Source organism: Pleurodeles waltl, chromosome 4_1 (genome assembly GCF_031143425.1).
Source record: "Pleurodeles waltl isolate 20211129_DDA chromosome 4_1, aPleWal1.hap1.20221129, whole genome shotgun sequence".
Classification (NCBI taxonomy): domain Eukaryota; kingdom Metazoa; phylum Chordata; class Amphibia; order Caudata; family Salamandridae; genus Pleurodeles; species Pleurodeles waltl.
Genome location: NC_090442.1, coordinates 194,533,050 through 194,550,622, shown reverse-complemented (window position 1 = coordinate 194,550,622; position 17,573 = coordinate 194,533,050). Strand labels below are relative to the sequence as shown.

General features: G+C 47.0%; 1 protein-coding gene across 1 annotated transcript in view; it reads left to right on the top strand.

The window, feature by feature from the left end:
- The window catches only part of CACNA1C (calcium voltage-gated channel subunit alpha1 C), a 1,395,795-nt gene that overhangs the window by 97,663 nt on the left and 1,280,559 nt on the right, over positions 1-17,573 (top strand). The window lies entirely within an intron of this gene.

The following is a 17,573-nucleotide window of genomic DNA, read 5'->3' as shown; positions in this document are numbered from 1 at the left end:
CGGATCTTGGTACATGTGGCCCATAGTTCATATTTAAACACTTTGCTTCTATTTTAAAAATAGACTGACAGCGCCACCTTATGATGACCTGCCTTAAATATGTGCCGGTGTTAGAGAATAAGTGCAGATGCTGAGCACTGGAAAAAACCAGCACAAATTAAGCCCTGCATGGCGGACTACAGCCTCAAGTCCAACAGCAACAAGGATCATATGCTGACGTGAAGCAGAAACTGTGACTCGTGCAGCCAAAATGCATGCATCTGTTTCCTGCCAAACGTAAAGCAATCCACCTGGGGAAATTGTTTTTCTTTGACACACTAGACAGTACCTTGCAGTGTATGGATGTCTGATGATTTACAACTCCTTGACAGGGAGATATGACAGACCCAAACAATCAAAGTTCTTCAAAGAAGCAGTTTGTTAAAATATGGTTTTCAAATTAGGCGATAAATACTTCCAAGGTAAAACAGTAGGGTGGGGGTAGTAGGGGGATGAGGAATAAGTTGTAGATGGGGTTGCAAATCAGAGCACAGCAGACAGTACATTAGGTCCTCCTCAATACTCTCATGATGTACAAACATGGATGGTGTTGATATTACCTCCCGAACATACAATATACACACATGGCATGCCAACAGGTTAAACAACAAGCTCAAGCACGGTGAAGTGCTACAATATGCAAAGTGCCAATGCCCAGGTGCCTTACTCATATATGAAATGCATGTACATGGCCCTAACTGCCAGTTCCTGGGCAGGTATGGTTACTCCAGAGTCTTCCACTCTGGATTTACGTCCTCTTCTAGAGGTGTAGCAAAACTCCTTTATAAAGCCTTCCCTCTTGTCATAGATCAATCAGACATATTAGGATCTTATATCCTAGTGTCTGAAAAGCTAGTGTCTGGAATTGATGCTAGTCAACGTCTATGCATCACCAGCCTTAGTTGACTAAACACTGCAAATACTAACCACAGCACTTGCCAACATGGCATCAGGCAGACCTATCATTGGCAGGGACTCTAAAGCTGTCTTGAATAAGCAATTAGACACCTGGCCCCTTAAGCACTCCACAACATACTGCGCATCTGGCTTCTCGATTGGTCTAATTCATTGGGCAAAGTAGATGTGTGGTGCAACTGGCACTCAGAAACGTGAAAGACCACATTCTATTTTGGTGCACAAAAGCCCCTTTTCAGCACTGATCATTCCAGGGATACTTCCTTGAGGAATTTCTCACTACTCCCCCATCAAGCTACGTCAATACAGGCAAGGTCATCATGACAGAAGGCTTCCGTTTTGTGCATGGTGACTTCTGGACGATGACTTTCCTGACTCCCTCAAAGATGACATTAACAGTAACTGAACAAACTATTGGCTCCGTTGACTCAGTCAGTATTCTCTGGGAAGTGTTTAAGATGGTGCTCTGAGGCAAAGCTAAGTCCGACGTGAAATGGAAGTGCAGCAAATGGAAAGCCAGAATGGTAGCCCTAGAAATGAGCCTAATGGAGCTGAAGAAACAGTTTTCACTTTCCAGGAAGGCACCATTGGAAAACCACAAAATAAAATGATGGACGGAGAGTTGAAACCTTTCAAACACTCACAGCCAGTCACAGATCTGGGTTTAATCCATCGTTATTCTGCTCGCCACATCACCCAGTTTGGACCCAGCCATATGCAAATCAGTCTTGACCCTGCTCCTCATGGGAACAGCCCAGCCCAAACTGCGAATCCAAGTCATCCCTGGACCGGAAACAAGCATCACCCCTCATCAACTAGGCTAGCTCAAATCCAGTGCTGCAGCAAGCAAGGGACCCACATCTGGGCATACCCTTGCCCCTTAGGGTGCACATATCAAAACCACAAAATAAAATGATGGACAGAGTGTTGAAACTTTTCAAACACCATTGGAAGCCACTTAGAAACTATAGAGGGATTTAGCCCTCAAGGTGGCCTAGCATACCTGGATGGCCATTCAAATTTAGGTTTAATTCAGGAGATTAATCCGTGAATCTCCTGTATTGGTTGGCAACATGAGAACTGTCAACCAGAATAACCCCTAGGTTACAGACCACAAATATCACTTAGCCTCTGCAGCAAGAGATATAGCAAATACATTCACTGACTGCTGCAGCTTATTATATACTTTAAGCCCCCACCAAAAACCGACTGGCTTACCTCTGTAATGACTGATCTCCCATTTAAGATGCGTAGCCCAGGCAATCACAAAGAACTAGATCTGCCTATCAGAATGGAATAGATTGCTGAAGCGTTTACAGAAAGGCAATTGTGTAAGAACCCAAGCCCTAAAGCATCCCTTCTCAATCCAAATCCCTTAGCCATCTTTAAGGAGGTGGTACACAGAGATCTTTTGCAGGGCGACCTACAAGGGGTGACAATAGCTGTCATTTCTAAACAGGACAACCCTCCCAGTGCCCCCATCCTCCTGTAAGCCACGATCTCTCAAAAGCTTAGAGGCCAAGATAGTGGCATAAGTACTGACAGATAGCTTCATGAAAATGATCTCACACTTAGTACATTACAACCAGTGTGGGCTAATGTTGAGGCGAGGAACCAGGCATACTCTCAGGCATTTGCATTCAGCGTTGCCTGGATGCCAAGATGGATATGGACCATGCACAGTGACCCTTATAAACTTTGAGAAAGCCTTCAATTCTTTAAGTTGGGCATTCCTCTTCAAAGTACTCTACAAAATGAGCTTCGGACCTTCTTACATGAGATGTGTCAAAAATCTTTGCACTGCCACAAAGTCCAGAGTAGAAATGGACAGAAGACTATTAGATCACTTCATGAGGGCATGGGGCAGGAGTGTCCACTCTCGCTGCTACTCTTTGCCCTGGTTATAGAGCCACTGGAAAGGAAAGATGCGCTCAGGGGGAGCTTCCAGTGCAACAAACCAATGGAAAACCGCATATCCTTATATGGAGGTGATGTCCTCGTGTTTATGCAAGACCACCCCACTATAAATTGCAAACAATGGATGAAAATGTGGAAGCTGTCCAGTAGGGCATTTGTCTTAATTGTCCACTGGGACAAATATGTCCTAGTCCGGGATGACAACTGCATAAGTACAGAGGACTGGGCAAATAAACTTCCTGTGAAAACAGGAAGCTGTAAGGCATCCGCATATTTTTGTTCCCTCTGGAAAGTTGAGAGTTAAAGATAAACCCATTATTGGCCAAATGGCCTCTTTCTCTATGAATTCATACTATTTTATGTGTCAGACACTTTTATTAGCTGAGTCTCTATGCAGGGGAAGAACTGCTGCTGTCCCATAATGGGTGGGGTGGATGGCAATCCATGTGTTCTCTGACGATCTACAAGGGACCTTGATAATACTAGGTTATAGCTCGTAATAGAATAAATACAATGGTGCCATATGATGTAACCCTCTAGCAAAGGGATAACTTGAAATATTGTTTAAGAATACTGCCTGGTGTTTTAGGGAGAGCCCCACTGCTGACATAACATTTCTAATGCTAACACATTAGAACAAATAAAAGAAAACAACCAAGGCCTGCCAATGAGGAGACACGGTGGTGTTTGTAACCTGGACAATACCAGCAGAAAGGATCACACCGGCATCTGTCACTCACACGTAACAAGAAACCACAGTCTTGCACCAATCGAGGGAAACAACATGTGTCTCTCTACTACCAAAACTCACATACTTTCTCAGTCAGATGATGCTTCAAATACTAGCAAGAGAAGAGAAACACTAAGCATTAAGGGAATACATGAACTTTCCCATGAAGGATTCCAAAGAAACCATAAAATACCACAACTATTGTCCGAGGTAAAGTCACTTTACTTTCAAGCTAACCCACACAAACCATTTGGTAACCTAACATTGAACACACTCTCTAGTAACCATATACAACCATCATCAAAACAGCAGACAAAAGATGGTCCTCTAGTTGGACTGATGGTTTTGCAGATCTTCCTGAAGGGCACCCAAATAGGGAGCATACTACAATAATATAACAATGATAGTTATTGCTATACAAATGATAAAAATATATAACTATCCTATAGAAGATAATCCAAAGTCGGACAATATCTTGAAATACATTAAGAGCAGTCAAGAGAATCAATGAAGACACCTTTGAACTCTGGTATGTTCCATGCATATGTACAGTTCACCGAAATGACCACACAAAATCAATTGCCTAAGGGGCAGCCAGAGCATTCATCATTACATCCACGCAGTGACATTTCTAGAGATGCGCTCCCTGAATATCAGCCCCAGAATATCAATGAGACACAATATTGAGGACAAAATAGCAAAAAAATGTTCAGGTAAGTCTAGATTTTCTATACTGAACCCATCATACATGTACCTTCAAGTACCTAGATGTGGAGTGAGAAATAGTAAGTCTCTACTTTCCAATATGCACACACTTTTCAATATTTTATCCCTCGATTTTCTTGTACCACAATATTCTGGGCATTGAGATTGTTTAGTGCAATCATTTCTAGACATGATTTGTAAGAGGAAGGAGGGCACACAAGGGACAGCAGAAAAAACTGGTGGTGGCCACCTACAATGGGAAAATATGGTGAGTTTGCCCACATGCACACACACGCACATATACAGGGAGTGCAGAATTATTAGGCAAATTAGTATTTTGACCACATCATCCTCTTTATGCATGTTGTCTTACTCCAAGCTGTATAGGCTCGAAAGCCTACTACCAATTAAGCATATTAGGTGATGTGCATCTCTGTAATGAGAAGGGGTGTGGTCTAATGACATCAACACCCTATATCAGGTGTGCATAATTATTAGGCAACTTCCTTTCCTTTGGCAAAATGGGTCAAAAGAAGGACTTGACAGGCTCAGAAAAGTCAAAAATAGTGAGATATCTTGCAGAGGGATGCAGCACTCTTAAAATTGCAAAGCTTCTGAAGCGTGCTCATCGAACAATCAAGCGTTTCATTCAAAATAGTCAACAGGGTCGCAAGAAGCGTGTGGAAAAACCAAGGCGCAAAATAACTGCCCATGAACTGAGAAAAGTCAAGCGTGCAGCTGCCACGATGCCACTTGCCACCAGTTTGGCCATATTTCAGAGCTGCAACATCACTGGAGTGCCCAAAAGCACAAGGTGTGCAATACTCAGAGACATGGCCAAGGTAAGAAAGGCTGAAAGACGACCACCACTGAACAAGACACACAAGCTGAAACGTCAAGACTGGGCCAAGAAATATCTCAAGACTGATTTTTCTAAGGTTTTATGGACTGATGAAATGAGAGTGAGTCTTGATGGGCCAGATGGATGGGCCCGTGGCTGGATTGGTAAAGGGCAGAGAGCTCCAGTCCGACTCAGACGCCAGCAAGGTGGAGGTGGAGTACTGGTTTGGGCTGGTATCATCAAAGATGAGCTTGTGGGGCCTTTTCGGGTTGAGGATGGAGTCAAGCTCAACTCCCAGTCCTACTGCCAGTTCCTGGAAGACACCTTCTTCAAGCAGTGGTACAGGAAGAAGTCTGCATCCTTCAAGAAAAACATGATTTTCATGCAGGACAATGCTCCATCACACGCGTCCAAGTACTCCACAGCGTGGCTGGCAAGAAAGGGTATAAAAGAAGGAAATCTAATGACATGGCCTCCTTGTTCACCTGATCTGAACCCCATTGAGAACCTGTGGTCCATCATCAAATGTGAGATTTACAAGGAGGGAAAACAGTACACCTCTCTGAACAGTGTCTGGGAGGCTGTGGTTGCTGCTGCACGCAATGTTGATGGTGAACAGATCAAAACACTGACAGAATCCATGGATGGCAGGCTTTTGAGTGTCCTTGCAAAGAAAGGTGGCTATATTGGTCACTGATTTGTTTTTGTTTTGTTTTTGAATGTCAGAAATGTATATTTGTGAATGTTGAGATGTTATATTGGTTTCACTGGTAATAATAAATAATTGAAATGGGTATATATTTTTTTTTGTTAAGTTGCCTAATAATTATGCACAGTGATAGTCACCTGCACACACAGATATCCCCCTAACATAGCTAAAACTAAAAACAAACTAAAAACTACTTCCAAAAATATTCAGCTTTGATATTAATGAGTTTTTTGGGTTCATTGAGAACATGGTTGTTGTTCAATAATAAAATTAATCCTCAAAAATACAACTTGCCTAATAATTCTGCACTCCCTGTATATGGACCAGCCATTGACTGTAATGAAATGCGTATTTACTACTCTAAACCCACACATGCTTTGATACTGGGGTAGGTTTGAGAGCACCCCAGAGAGAAACCAGAGCAAGTATAACTGCACTTTTAGTTTTTTGATGTTGCTTCAATGTACCTAATCGCGCTATGGGGACCTGTCCTCATAGCGTGCTATCTTTACCCACACTATGAGGACCGGTCCGGTCTTCACAGCGTGGGTTCCACACACACACAAACCGCCACGACCAGCCACCCCCTCCCCACATCACTGCAATATGGTGGTACATTTATAGCCTTTGGATAAAGTAGAAGTGTACTGCAGTCTCGGCTGTCCTACTTTAATTGACTATTTTATCTTGGGCAAATCATGCTCTCCTTTGCCTTAGTCCAGTACTTTGACAATATCTGAGCACCTTTACAGAGGCTTCCTCAATGAAAGAAATACACATAAGGCCATATTCCCAGTAGAGGGCCCCATCATGATTTTCTTTATTTTTCACTTTTAGAACTATTTTACCACATGGGTCCGTATTTGCAGCCTTATTGTCTAACAGTGCTCCTGAAGATGCATTGCGTAGGGCTGAACAGTGCTCCTGAAGCTGCATTGCGTAGGGCTGAACAGTGCTCCTAAAGCTGCATTGCGTAGGGCTGAACAGTGCTCCTGAAGCTCTATTGCGTAGGGCTGAAGCTGCATTGCGTAGGGCTGAACAGTGCTCCTAAAGCTGCATTGCGTAGGGCTGAACAGTGCTCCTGAAGCTGTATTGCGTAGGGCTGAAGCTGCATTGTGTAGGGCTGAACAGTGCTCCTGAAGATGCATTGCGTAGGGCTGAAGCTGCATTGTGTAGGGCTGAACAGTGCTCCTGAAGCTGTATTGCGTAGGGCTGAAGCTGCATTGTGTAGGGCTGAACAGGGCTCCTGAAGATGCATTGCGTAGGGCTGAACAGTGCTCCTGAAGCTGCACTGTGCAGGGCCGAACAGTGCTCCTGAAGATGCATTGAACAGGGCTGAACAGTGCTCCTGAAGCTGCACTTTGCAGGGCTGAACAGTGCTCCTGAAGCTGCATTGCGTAGGGCTGAACAGTGCTCCTGAAGATGCATTGCGTAGGGCTGATGAAGATGCATTGCGTAGGGCTGAACAGTGCTTCTGAAGATGCATTGTGAAGAACCATTCCTGTGCTTCAGCTCCAACCTACCAACCACAGGAAGGCACATATTTTACAACACATAATGGCCTGAAAGAGTGTGCCTTGGACTCCTCTGCCACAACCACCGGGGTGTCCTGCCTGGCAGCTCCAATCCTGTTCTTTTGCTTGTCCCGTGGGGGCGTCAGGAGTGGTGTCCCAGTGAGGGACTGGTGGACCAGAAGTGGTCCCACAGTCCCTCTTCGTGGCAGCAGCACAGAAGCCACGGCTGTGGGACTAACCTGCAAAGTGTCAGCCATTGGTTCCAAGACATGGTCGTAAAAGGGAATACTCGAGACCACATCCTGCAAAAAAAAGTGAGAATCCAACTGTTGTCTTTAAAAAAGGAAGGCTTTAAAAAATTCTGTTAAGACCTACAGACCAATGCAGTCACAATATTGTGTGACTTGCTGACCTATCATCTGCTGTTAGTACCACGCACGTTTCAAAATTCACCAGACACTACCTTGACAGACATGAGCTGGTCTGGACTATCTCTGATGGGGCAGGGTGTTGAAGGAGGGGGATCAATGTTCTCATTACCGGTGAGAAAAACACCCTTATTTTTATAAAACACACACGCCAATTTATTTATACCCTTAAGCTTTTACTAAGAGGCCTAATTGTCTACAGGTGTGGGTCTTCCGTTGGGGGGTGGGTTAGAGACCAACACAGTAAAGTGAGTGCAATGTTGTGCTTAATGAGTGGTTTAATATAGCTTTGTCGGGCGATGGGGCAGATGCAGCTGTGCAGACGTGTCTCACTGTCACATTAAAAATGGGTTCAACACTACATGAAGTCTGTCGTTGATTGCAATGGTCCTGCGCTGTTTCAGGGGCTCCCCGAACCCCAAAGGGAGCCCCTGAAACCCGAACCTCGCAGCCTGCCAAGCACGGTGCAGGGTTAGCAATCTGTGCGTAGGTAACCCACGGGCAGCGGGAGCCCATTTCGTCATCACATGGTTCACACCAGTGGAGTCACAGCGCTTTCTCCGCAACACGTCCTGAAGGACTTGTAAGAGTGCACCCCTGTCCACAGGAAGACTTCCTGCAGTCTTTTCAGATGACACAAAGGGGTGCCGTCCTAAACAGCCTGCTGCACGGCATGAAAAATACAGTACAGTCGTGACGTCACCGTTGACAGACGATGACCTCTCATGGGACCGCACCCAAAGGCCCTTACAGGCTGTATAATAAGCGCTCCGGCTCTGCAATAATCAGTTTTGTAATCTCGCGCTATGCGTGTGGTAGCCCACCTGGAAGCCGCCCCGCGTGCCATCTTTGCAAGGGAAGGCGCCACGTTTCCTTGGAGAAGACGTTTCTGCGCAACACTTTTTTTCAAGCAAGTTCCTGCTGTTACCATGGAGTCGACATGTCTAACCTAAGCGGCTCGTGCTCACGGTTACATTTCATACAATCTAAGTATATCGAACTGCTTGCACGTGTACAAGTTGCTACCATCAGCTTACTTTCTTGGAGTTCAAATATTTAAACAAGCAAACTCGATATAGTTAGTTTAAATTACAGGAACCCAATTTGCAGTCGTCAAAGTCCTCATTTTCTGGAATTTAATTAACAGAACAGTGTTTAGGCGCCTCATCAGAAGGCTTCTCAGATCAGCTCAAATTACCACATTATATTCAATCTTTGAAAGTTTGTGCATGAGGGGAAATGAACCCTTATTTTTATAAAGCACACACCTGCCAAATGTGTTTTTTTTGGGTGCATTAAATGCTTGAGGTAGATGAATAAGTGTCAGCCCTCAAAAATAAGTGCCGGTACCCCACACCGGAGACCACCGCCTCAAATTAAGCACTGTCTCAATACCTTAAGGCAGCTTTTTCTCTTTTTTCCTTAGCTCCTGGCTGGTCTGGTTTGTGGTGGCCTGGGATTCCTGTCAAGTAGCCTGGCCTGCCGAGGGCTAGTCATACCAGCATGGACTGCACAGGGCACTGGTTCAATGACGAACCCTCCTCCGTGTAGAGAGCCACCCGGACTCTCCTTTACTTTGTATCAGGCGAGGTGATGTAATAAAGTCGGGGCTGCGCTGACGCAGTTCCCCTTGAGACTGCAACTAAGGTGCCTGTGTGGTCCTTCTCCTAAGCTGATAGCGCGGCCCCCCCACCACATTACAGTGGCGGCGAGCGGGTCTCGGTACTCCCGCATCGCAGACTGGTCCTACTACGGCTGATGAGTAGCGCAGAGCCCAACTAAAAAAAAAAGGAAAACGCGACCGGCACAGCACCCTCGCGCCGTGCTGGAAGGAGCGCCGAAGAACGTGTGGCCAGGCGGTTGCACGACCGAACACCGAAGAAGCGCGCCGCGCCCTGCTTTGAATGGTGCGCCCCGCCTCCCTTCCGGCGCGAGTCTCCCGGCTGAGCACCGGTGCCCCGTGGGTCCTTGCCGCGGCCTGGACAGTGTGCACGCGGCAGGAGAAGAAACAAAGGCGGCCTCACCTCCGGCGCTGGATCAAACGCAGCGTTCTCACCCCAGAGGCCCTGCAATACCACGTGGGGAGCCGTGCGCATTTAAACACACACGTGCAAACCCCATCGCAGAAGCAACGCGACGCTCAGGCTGTGCTCCCGAGGGAGGGGAACGCAGCACACAGAGCCAGAGGGGCAGGAGCCCCGGACAAGTAAGGAGGAAGGGCAGAAAGCCTAGAAAGGCACTGAAAAAAAAACCGTGGAAAAGTAAAAAGACATAAGGAAAAGTGAATAAAAAGGGTAGAGTGCCCAAGAGAGGAAAAAAAAAAAGAGAGGCAAAAGAAAAAAATAATAACCAAGTGCAGCCCAGGAAAAAAAAAGAGGACAGAAGAGGTGGTACACAACGTGTAGGACACAGAACACTCCATAGAGGGAATAACATTTGAAAAAAAAAAAGAGATAGCACTATCGTTAAATAGAGACTACAAGAAAGGAACCTGCAATACAACAGCAAAGTGCCTACATAACTAGAGACATAATGAGCGCCCCACCGCAGGAAAACCCCCAGCTCCCTGTACAAGCAGGCGCCAGTGCTCACTCCTCAGTCAGTGCGCTGCCCCCATTCAGCCAACTGATTGATCCGGCCACAGCATCGCCAAGATGGTGCCTATCGTTAAACCGATTAGAAAACTACTTCTGCGCCACAAGAGAGACAGACGGGCCATGCGCAGATCTCTCATGCTGCTCATGGGAGGAGACGAGCTGCAAGAACTGTTCGATGTACTCCCAAACACAGGTGATAAGTCGGACTTCAACGCAGCAGTGGAAGCCCTGAACAAGCATTTTGACCCACAGCTGAACTGAGACTTTGAACCATTCAAACTCCGGCAGGCTCAGCAAACGGATGTTGAGTCAATGGACATATTCTATGCACGACTAAGGAAGCTAGCAAGCTCGTGCGTAGGCCTCAATCAACAAGAGGAGATTAGGGCACAGATTATTCAGGGATGCCGATCTAATGCACTAAGGAAGCTCATCCTACACCAGCAAGGCATGCCCCTCGACGACATCTTGGTTTTGGCACGTTCACACGAACTATCAGTGGTGCAGGTGGATGCCTTGGAGGCAGTAAGAGGACAATCACTGGCAGCTGCGTCAACCACACGTCCAGTCCAGGTGAAAGAAGAGCAGATAGACGCCATGCAAACACGTCAACCGCCAGGACGCAGAACGAACTTTGTCAGACAGAGCGCGTGCACCTGCAGAAGCTGCGGGTATGAACACAAACCACCAATGGGGTGCCCGGCGAAAGGAAAAACGTGTGATAAATGTGGCAAAGACAATCACTTTGCAAAAGTGTGCAGGTCAGGAAGAGGCTGGCAAGGAAACCAGAAAGGAAGGGACGCCAAGGTTAGAAGCATAACCAAAGAGACTGACGAATCCGGCGAAACCACGGTTCAAGGAACTCCAGTCTTCGAAGAGGACGAGGCGAAGACATCTTTGTGATCTCGTTCACCGGTGGGAGACAACAGAAAAAGCGACCACCACCCATGAGCAACATCCAGATCAGCGGCAAATCGGCGACGGTGTTCATAGATACAGGAGCATCTGTAAACGTAATGGATGATACTCTATTCAGGCAGTTGACCCCAACACCATCGCTTGCCCCAACTATCACTAAAATATATAACTACGAGAGCCGAGAGCCGCTTCCTCTAAAGGGCACGGTGGAAGTGGCAGTATTCAGCGGGCATGTGTCAACACAGGCAAGGTTCTACGTGGTGACTGGAGACCGAGGCACTCTGTTGGGGTGCCACACCGCGGAAGAGCTAGAATTAGTATTCTTCGCGCGACAAGTATTTGACTCCCACGCTGAACACCTGATTAACGAATTTCCGCAGCTCTTTGAAGGGTTGGGATGACTTAAAGGTAAAAGTGTCAAGCTACACATAGACCACAGAGTTACGCCCGTTGCCCTAAGACACCGACGTATACTGTTCCATTTGCGACCAGAAGTGGAGAAGGAGCTACAGCTGCTTGAAGACCAAGGAGTGATCGAGAAGGTGGAAGGACCTACACCATGGGTTTCGCCATTGGTGATAGCGCCAAAGCCCAAGAAACCTGGCGCTATCTGTGTCTCTATGTCGATATGCGCATTCCTAACAAGGCCATTAAAAGAGAGAGGCACATAATACCTACGATGGATGACATCATAGCGGATCTGAATGGGGCACAGTGGTTCTCGAAATTGGACCTCAATGCTGGGTATCATCAGCTGGAGCTGCAACCCAATAGTAGGAACATCACTACATTTTCAACACACGTGGGGCTTCGGCGATACAAGAGACTGAGCTTTGGGGTATCTTCGGCAGCCGAAGTATTCCAAAATGTGATTAGAGAGACGCTGTCAGGACTCCAAGGGGTGATCAATTTGAGCGATGACATCCTCATCTACTCCAAAACCAGAGAAGAACATCATCAACATCTCAGGGCTACACTGCAGAGGTTAGCGAAGGCAGGGCTAACACTCCACAAGAAGAAATGCGTGTTCTATCAGACGCCGGTGGAGGTTTTTGGCTATGTCTTCTCAAAAGATGGTCTACAAGTGGACCCCCGTAAAGCTGATGCCATCCGTCAAGCGCCGGTTCCGAAAAACGCCACAGAAGTAAGAAGCTTCCTGGGCATGGCAACCTATTGTGGAAGGTTCATTCCGCAACTTGCGAGCATGGCGGAACCTCTCAGACAGCTCCCAAAAACTGGGCATCGGTGGGAATGGAGCCCAACAGCGGACAAGGCGTTTGCTGACATTAAGACAGCGCTAATAGAAAAGTCAACGATGGCTTACTTTAACCCTCACCGACGTACTGAGGTGGTAGTGGATGCAAGTCCAGTAGGTCTTGGTGCTGTTCTTCTCCAGGAACAGAATCCGCAGGAGTGGGTTCCGGTTGCGTATGCCAGCAGAGCATTGTCTTCAGTTGAAACACGATATGCCCAGATAGAACGAGAAGCCTTGGCGATTCGGTGAGCGTGCAAACATTTTCACCTGCATCTGTATGGACAAGAATTCCAGGTGGTGGCCGATCACAAGCCCCTAGTCGCACTATCTGTCGGGTGCCCTCGTCTGGTGCCCCCGCGAATAGAGCGATGGACTGTTCTGCTGCAACCTTACTGGTTTACTGTCATCTATCGACCGGGGGTGAACAACCCCGTGGATTATTTATCTCGCCACCCATCCCCAATAATGACCAATGACTCTCAAGAGAAAGACGAGGAGAGCACTGAGGTGTTTGTCAACATAGTGGTACAATCGGCATATCCCAATGCCCTTGGTGTAAGAGACATTGTGGACGCCACCAAGGTGGACACAGCACTAAACCAGGTCAAAGAAGCACTGAATCACAGGAAATGGAAGCTTTTCCTGGAAAAGACAAAAGTGGCCAATCACGAGTGCAAATTAGCGATGCAGGGGATGTGGAGGGTGCGAGATGAGTTGTCCACGGATGGTCAAGGATTGGTTCTTCGAGGAAGGAGAATTGTACTGCCTCAGAGTTTGTGGGCCAGAGTCGTAGAATTAGCACGTCAGGGCCATCAAGGTGCTGCGAAAACCAAGGCAAGATTGCGGGCAAAGGTGTGGTTCCCTGGCATGGACAGTCAGGTGCACAAATTGGTGGGAAAATGCCATTCGTGCTTCATCACATCAGGGGAACCACCCAGCTGCCCAGTAATCACTGAGCCGGCTAGTCAGAAGTCATGGACAAAAGTGAGTATGGATTTTGGGAGCTTCCCGGATGGGCGGCTGACCGTCATCCTCATTGACTCATGCACAAAGTTTCCAGTTGTTGACGTTGAGACATTCGAGAATGTGAGGCCAGTACTTCAAAAGGCGTTCGCCATGTTTGGGCTCCCTGATGAAGTCAGAACAGACAATGGGCCCCCGTTCCATGGACAGGAATTTCGGTCTTACCTGAAAGGGCTAGCCATACGTCATCGCAAGGTCATGCCCTACTGGCCACAGGCTAATGGGGACGTTAAAAGGTTTATGCAAACTCTAAACCGAGCCCTCAGAATAGGTGTTGAACAAAGAGCAGAGAGTGAGCAATGTCTACAGCAATTTCTGGGTGCTTATCGCCAGACACCTCACAGTACTACAGGGTGTGCGCCTGCTGCGCTGATGTTCAAAGTTCTGCCTCTGGATTGTATCCCATCTGGTCCTCAATGGACATCACCAGAGCTGGATGTTGAAGCCACTCAGCGGTACTGAGAACGCACGAATCGGAAAGCCACTGAACGACGGCGAGGTCGATACAGGGGCTTTCAAGAAGGAGATATGGTGGTAGTGAAGAATCGCCGGCCTGGAGGGAAATTCCAAACTCCATTTGAGCCTGAACCCTGGCAGGTCGTCAGTGTGAGGGGTGCCATGATAACAGCAGCCCGAGGCAGGCAGAGGGTAACCAGGAACGTATCATACTTCAGGAGATAAGGGGTTTCGATCACATCCGGGGAGGAAGGAGAGGTCGATGACTCGATGGTTGCGCCCCCGGCTGAGGAGGTATGGATAGAGGATGCTCAGGTAGCGGTGCCCAGTGCACGACACCCTCCGGGTCAAAACGCTGGCCAGGAAGAATCACTTCCCAGAGGTGGACGTTATCATCTACGCCCCAACCCGGTGCCAAGCAGCCAGCTCAAAGACTTTGTCTGTACCCTGGGTCCCTAGGAAATAATGTCTGGGCATCGCTGCCTGCTCACCAGACTTAGGGAGAGCACGCTTTAGAGGCTGAAGAGATGTTTTAGAGTCCTGGGTGACCAGAGGACCCTTTGAGTTGACAGGGAGGTGTTATCCCTGGGACTTTGTATCTTTTGGCATTGTTCTGTTCTGTTATTATTGTGTTTCCCTCTCATCCCTGCGTTTCTAATTCTCTTGTATTTTGTTCATTTAAGTCTCAACCATTCTGGTGTGGGATTTCTCTTTGTTTGGATATGGCCTGTATGTACATTTCTTTTCTCTTATGTGTAAAGTAAAACATGGGAGGGATGTAGAGAGCCACCCGGACTCTCCTTTACTTTGTATCAGGTTCCGCGCGTCCGGATGGAGCGCGGAACCGAGGTGATGTAATAAAGTCGGGGCTGCGCTGACGCAGTTCCCCTTGAGACTGCAACTAAGGTGCATGTGTGGTCCTTCTCCTAAGCTGATAGCGCGGCCCCCCACCACATTACACTTCGAGCACCGAGCCCGTGCCGTCCTTAGCCTACGGCAATCCATTCCGAGTGCGCTGTCACTCCCGCCCCGTTCCCCTGTTTCACCCACTTGTTACTGCGTGAGTATGACCTGCATAGGGGGTTGGCTGCTGGCAGTGGCTTCAGTACGCCTGACCAAGAGGATCTTTGCCAGACCATGGACCCGTCTGAAAACCAGGGCATCACCAAGATGGGCGTTTTCGCTAAACTGAATTACTCAGATAAACCCTCCTGCTGTCACCACTGATACTTCTGTCTACAACTCGCGGGCTATTTTGCAGGCAACAGCAATCCCACTGAATCACCAGCAGATAGCAGTAATCCTCAAACAGGGAGTGACAAAAATATTCTACTAGTTAACTGATTAGGAATAGCAGCTCCGGAGAAAACTGGAAGAGATCCTCACCAGTTTCAACTAATTTTGGCAAAATATCAGCTACATTTCTTAGCCTGACCCCATTATTTTTGCTGAAGACACGTCAAGGGCTGCCTTCGCACTATCCTATGTAACCAAGGATGCTTTCCCATCGCATCACCTCTGATTTTAAATCAAAGTCCTTGTTTAACAATCTAAAATCAGTTTCTCATGCACTTTAAGCAGTCTTTGTTAAACATCACCCAACCCAACCTGTGCATGCAGGACAAGGTAATGAGGAGGTTGTTAGCTATATCGGTCAATTTCAACAGCTGGTCGCGGTAACCAACGAGGCCTCTGCTGCCACATACTATCAAGAACCTCCGGGAAGATTTATGAAAATGCTTTTGCTGGATAGTTATTAGACCTATTGCCTCCACAGCTTTAATAGCTCTAACACTTCCAGCAGATGCACAACTGTAGTCTTGCAAAGTAGAGAGGTAAGGTTACACCCAGTAATCCTGGGTTCAGAATCCTTCAGAATTTACCCATCCTCGAGCATCCAAGGTGAACCGCTGCAGACTGCAGAGCATGAATCTCTCTTAATGCAGGAGAGGCAGAAGAGGAAGACAAATGGAGGAAGGCAAAGCTCTGCCTTTATTGATGAAAGAAGAGTCACTTGTCAGCTAACAAGTGAACCAAGTGGGCAGGAAGGGACTGCTGCTAACCCCTGCCTCTCAGTTATCAATTAAGCCTAGGAATGAAACAATCAATATTGGCTAACAAGGACCCAGTGCAAACAGGAGTGCAGAACAAGGAAGGAATTAGGGTAGTCAGATACTGGGTTACAGTGCAGGCACTGGTGATGTAACACCTTTGAGTACAAAATACTATGTACGCCAGGTAGTGTACTCACCTCTCTTGTTCTGTCAAGAGGCAAAAAAAAACAGGCACAGAATGGTTCCAACCTAGTCCAGGAGAACAGCAACTCACCCGTAAAATGCACACGTGAGGGACAGAACCCAAGTGCAAGCACAGACACAGAAGAATGCTAGGTGGGAGGGAAAGGACAAAAAAGTTGCAGAGCAGAAGAGGACCTGGTGTGAAATGTACAAAAGCGAAGAAAAAACACAAATATGCATTGTTGCCAGGGTGATACTGAATGGCACCCTCGCCTCTTCTACTCCCACAATCACCCATGCTCTGGAAAAGGAAGTGAATCGAATGGTGGCCATACTGGATTGGGTAGATCTCTGTTATAGCAACAGAACAGGATTTGATTAAGAATCCAATATGACTGATTCTCTTAAAGGCAAGGCCAGTAATACACCATGTCTTCTATGTAAGGCCCTCCATGTTTCCCCTGCCTGGTAGAGTCTGCAACCCGCAGCACACCTCAACCTCCAGCAGGAAACCTTCGCCAGAATACTCCAGATAAATGGCTATGTGAGTTAACACAATATCTTCTGTGTGTTACAGAGAAACCAAACCTACCCTTCCTAACCTTCTTAGTCCGTGTCCTGACCCGGATGCTCCCACAGTTGTCAGGAAATGGATTAGTTCATCCCTGAGTAAACGAAAAGGAATGAACAATGGGCTAACTGAACTGTCCGTTATCGATGAAGCTCTCTGCCTTTTGCAAGTGGTCTTGACTACATCAGGAGGTCATCAGGAGGTCCAATTACTGTTTTTGTGTTAGCAGACTTTAGGGCCTCAGGGTACTTCATGGATTACAAATCCCAGGTGCAATCACTATTAGCAGGAAAGTACACCACGGGAAAATAATGAAAATAACTGATGGATCATCATTAACATCAGAACCAGTATGTAAAGACACAACCATTACTAATGGCACCTCAGAATGGTCAATTGGAACAGGTGCAATTTGATCTTATAAATGCACCTTAATGTCTCATAATTTTAGGAAAACGGGGCTGAGACAACATAGTCCTAATATTGACTTAGAAACTCAGCCTATTACATTCTTGTCTCTTTATTGTGCAGAGCACTGTTTCCAGATTCTGACTCAAAAAAGGCTCCATCATTATCCTGCTTTGTTCTTCTGATGTTATGTCCTGAACTAAAGAAGGAAGCTGAAGACAAAGACAATGTTATTTCACCATATAGAAACTTCCCCGTGGTCTTCAGTAAAAACTACGAGCAGACACTCTCCCTCCCGGATGGAGCACAA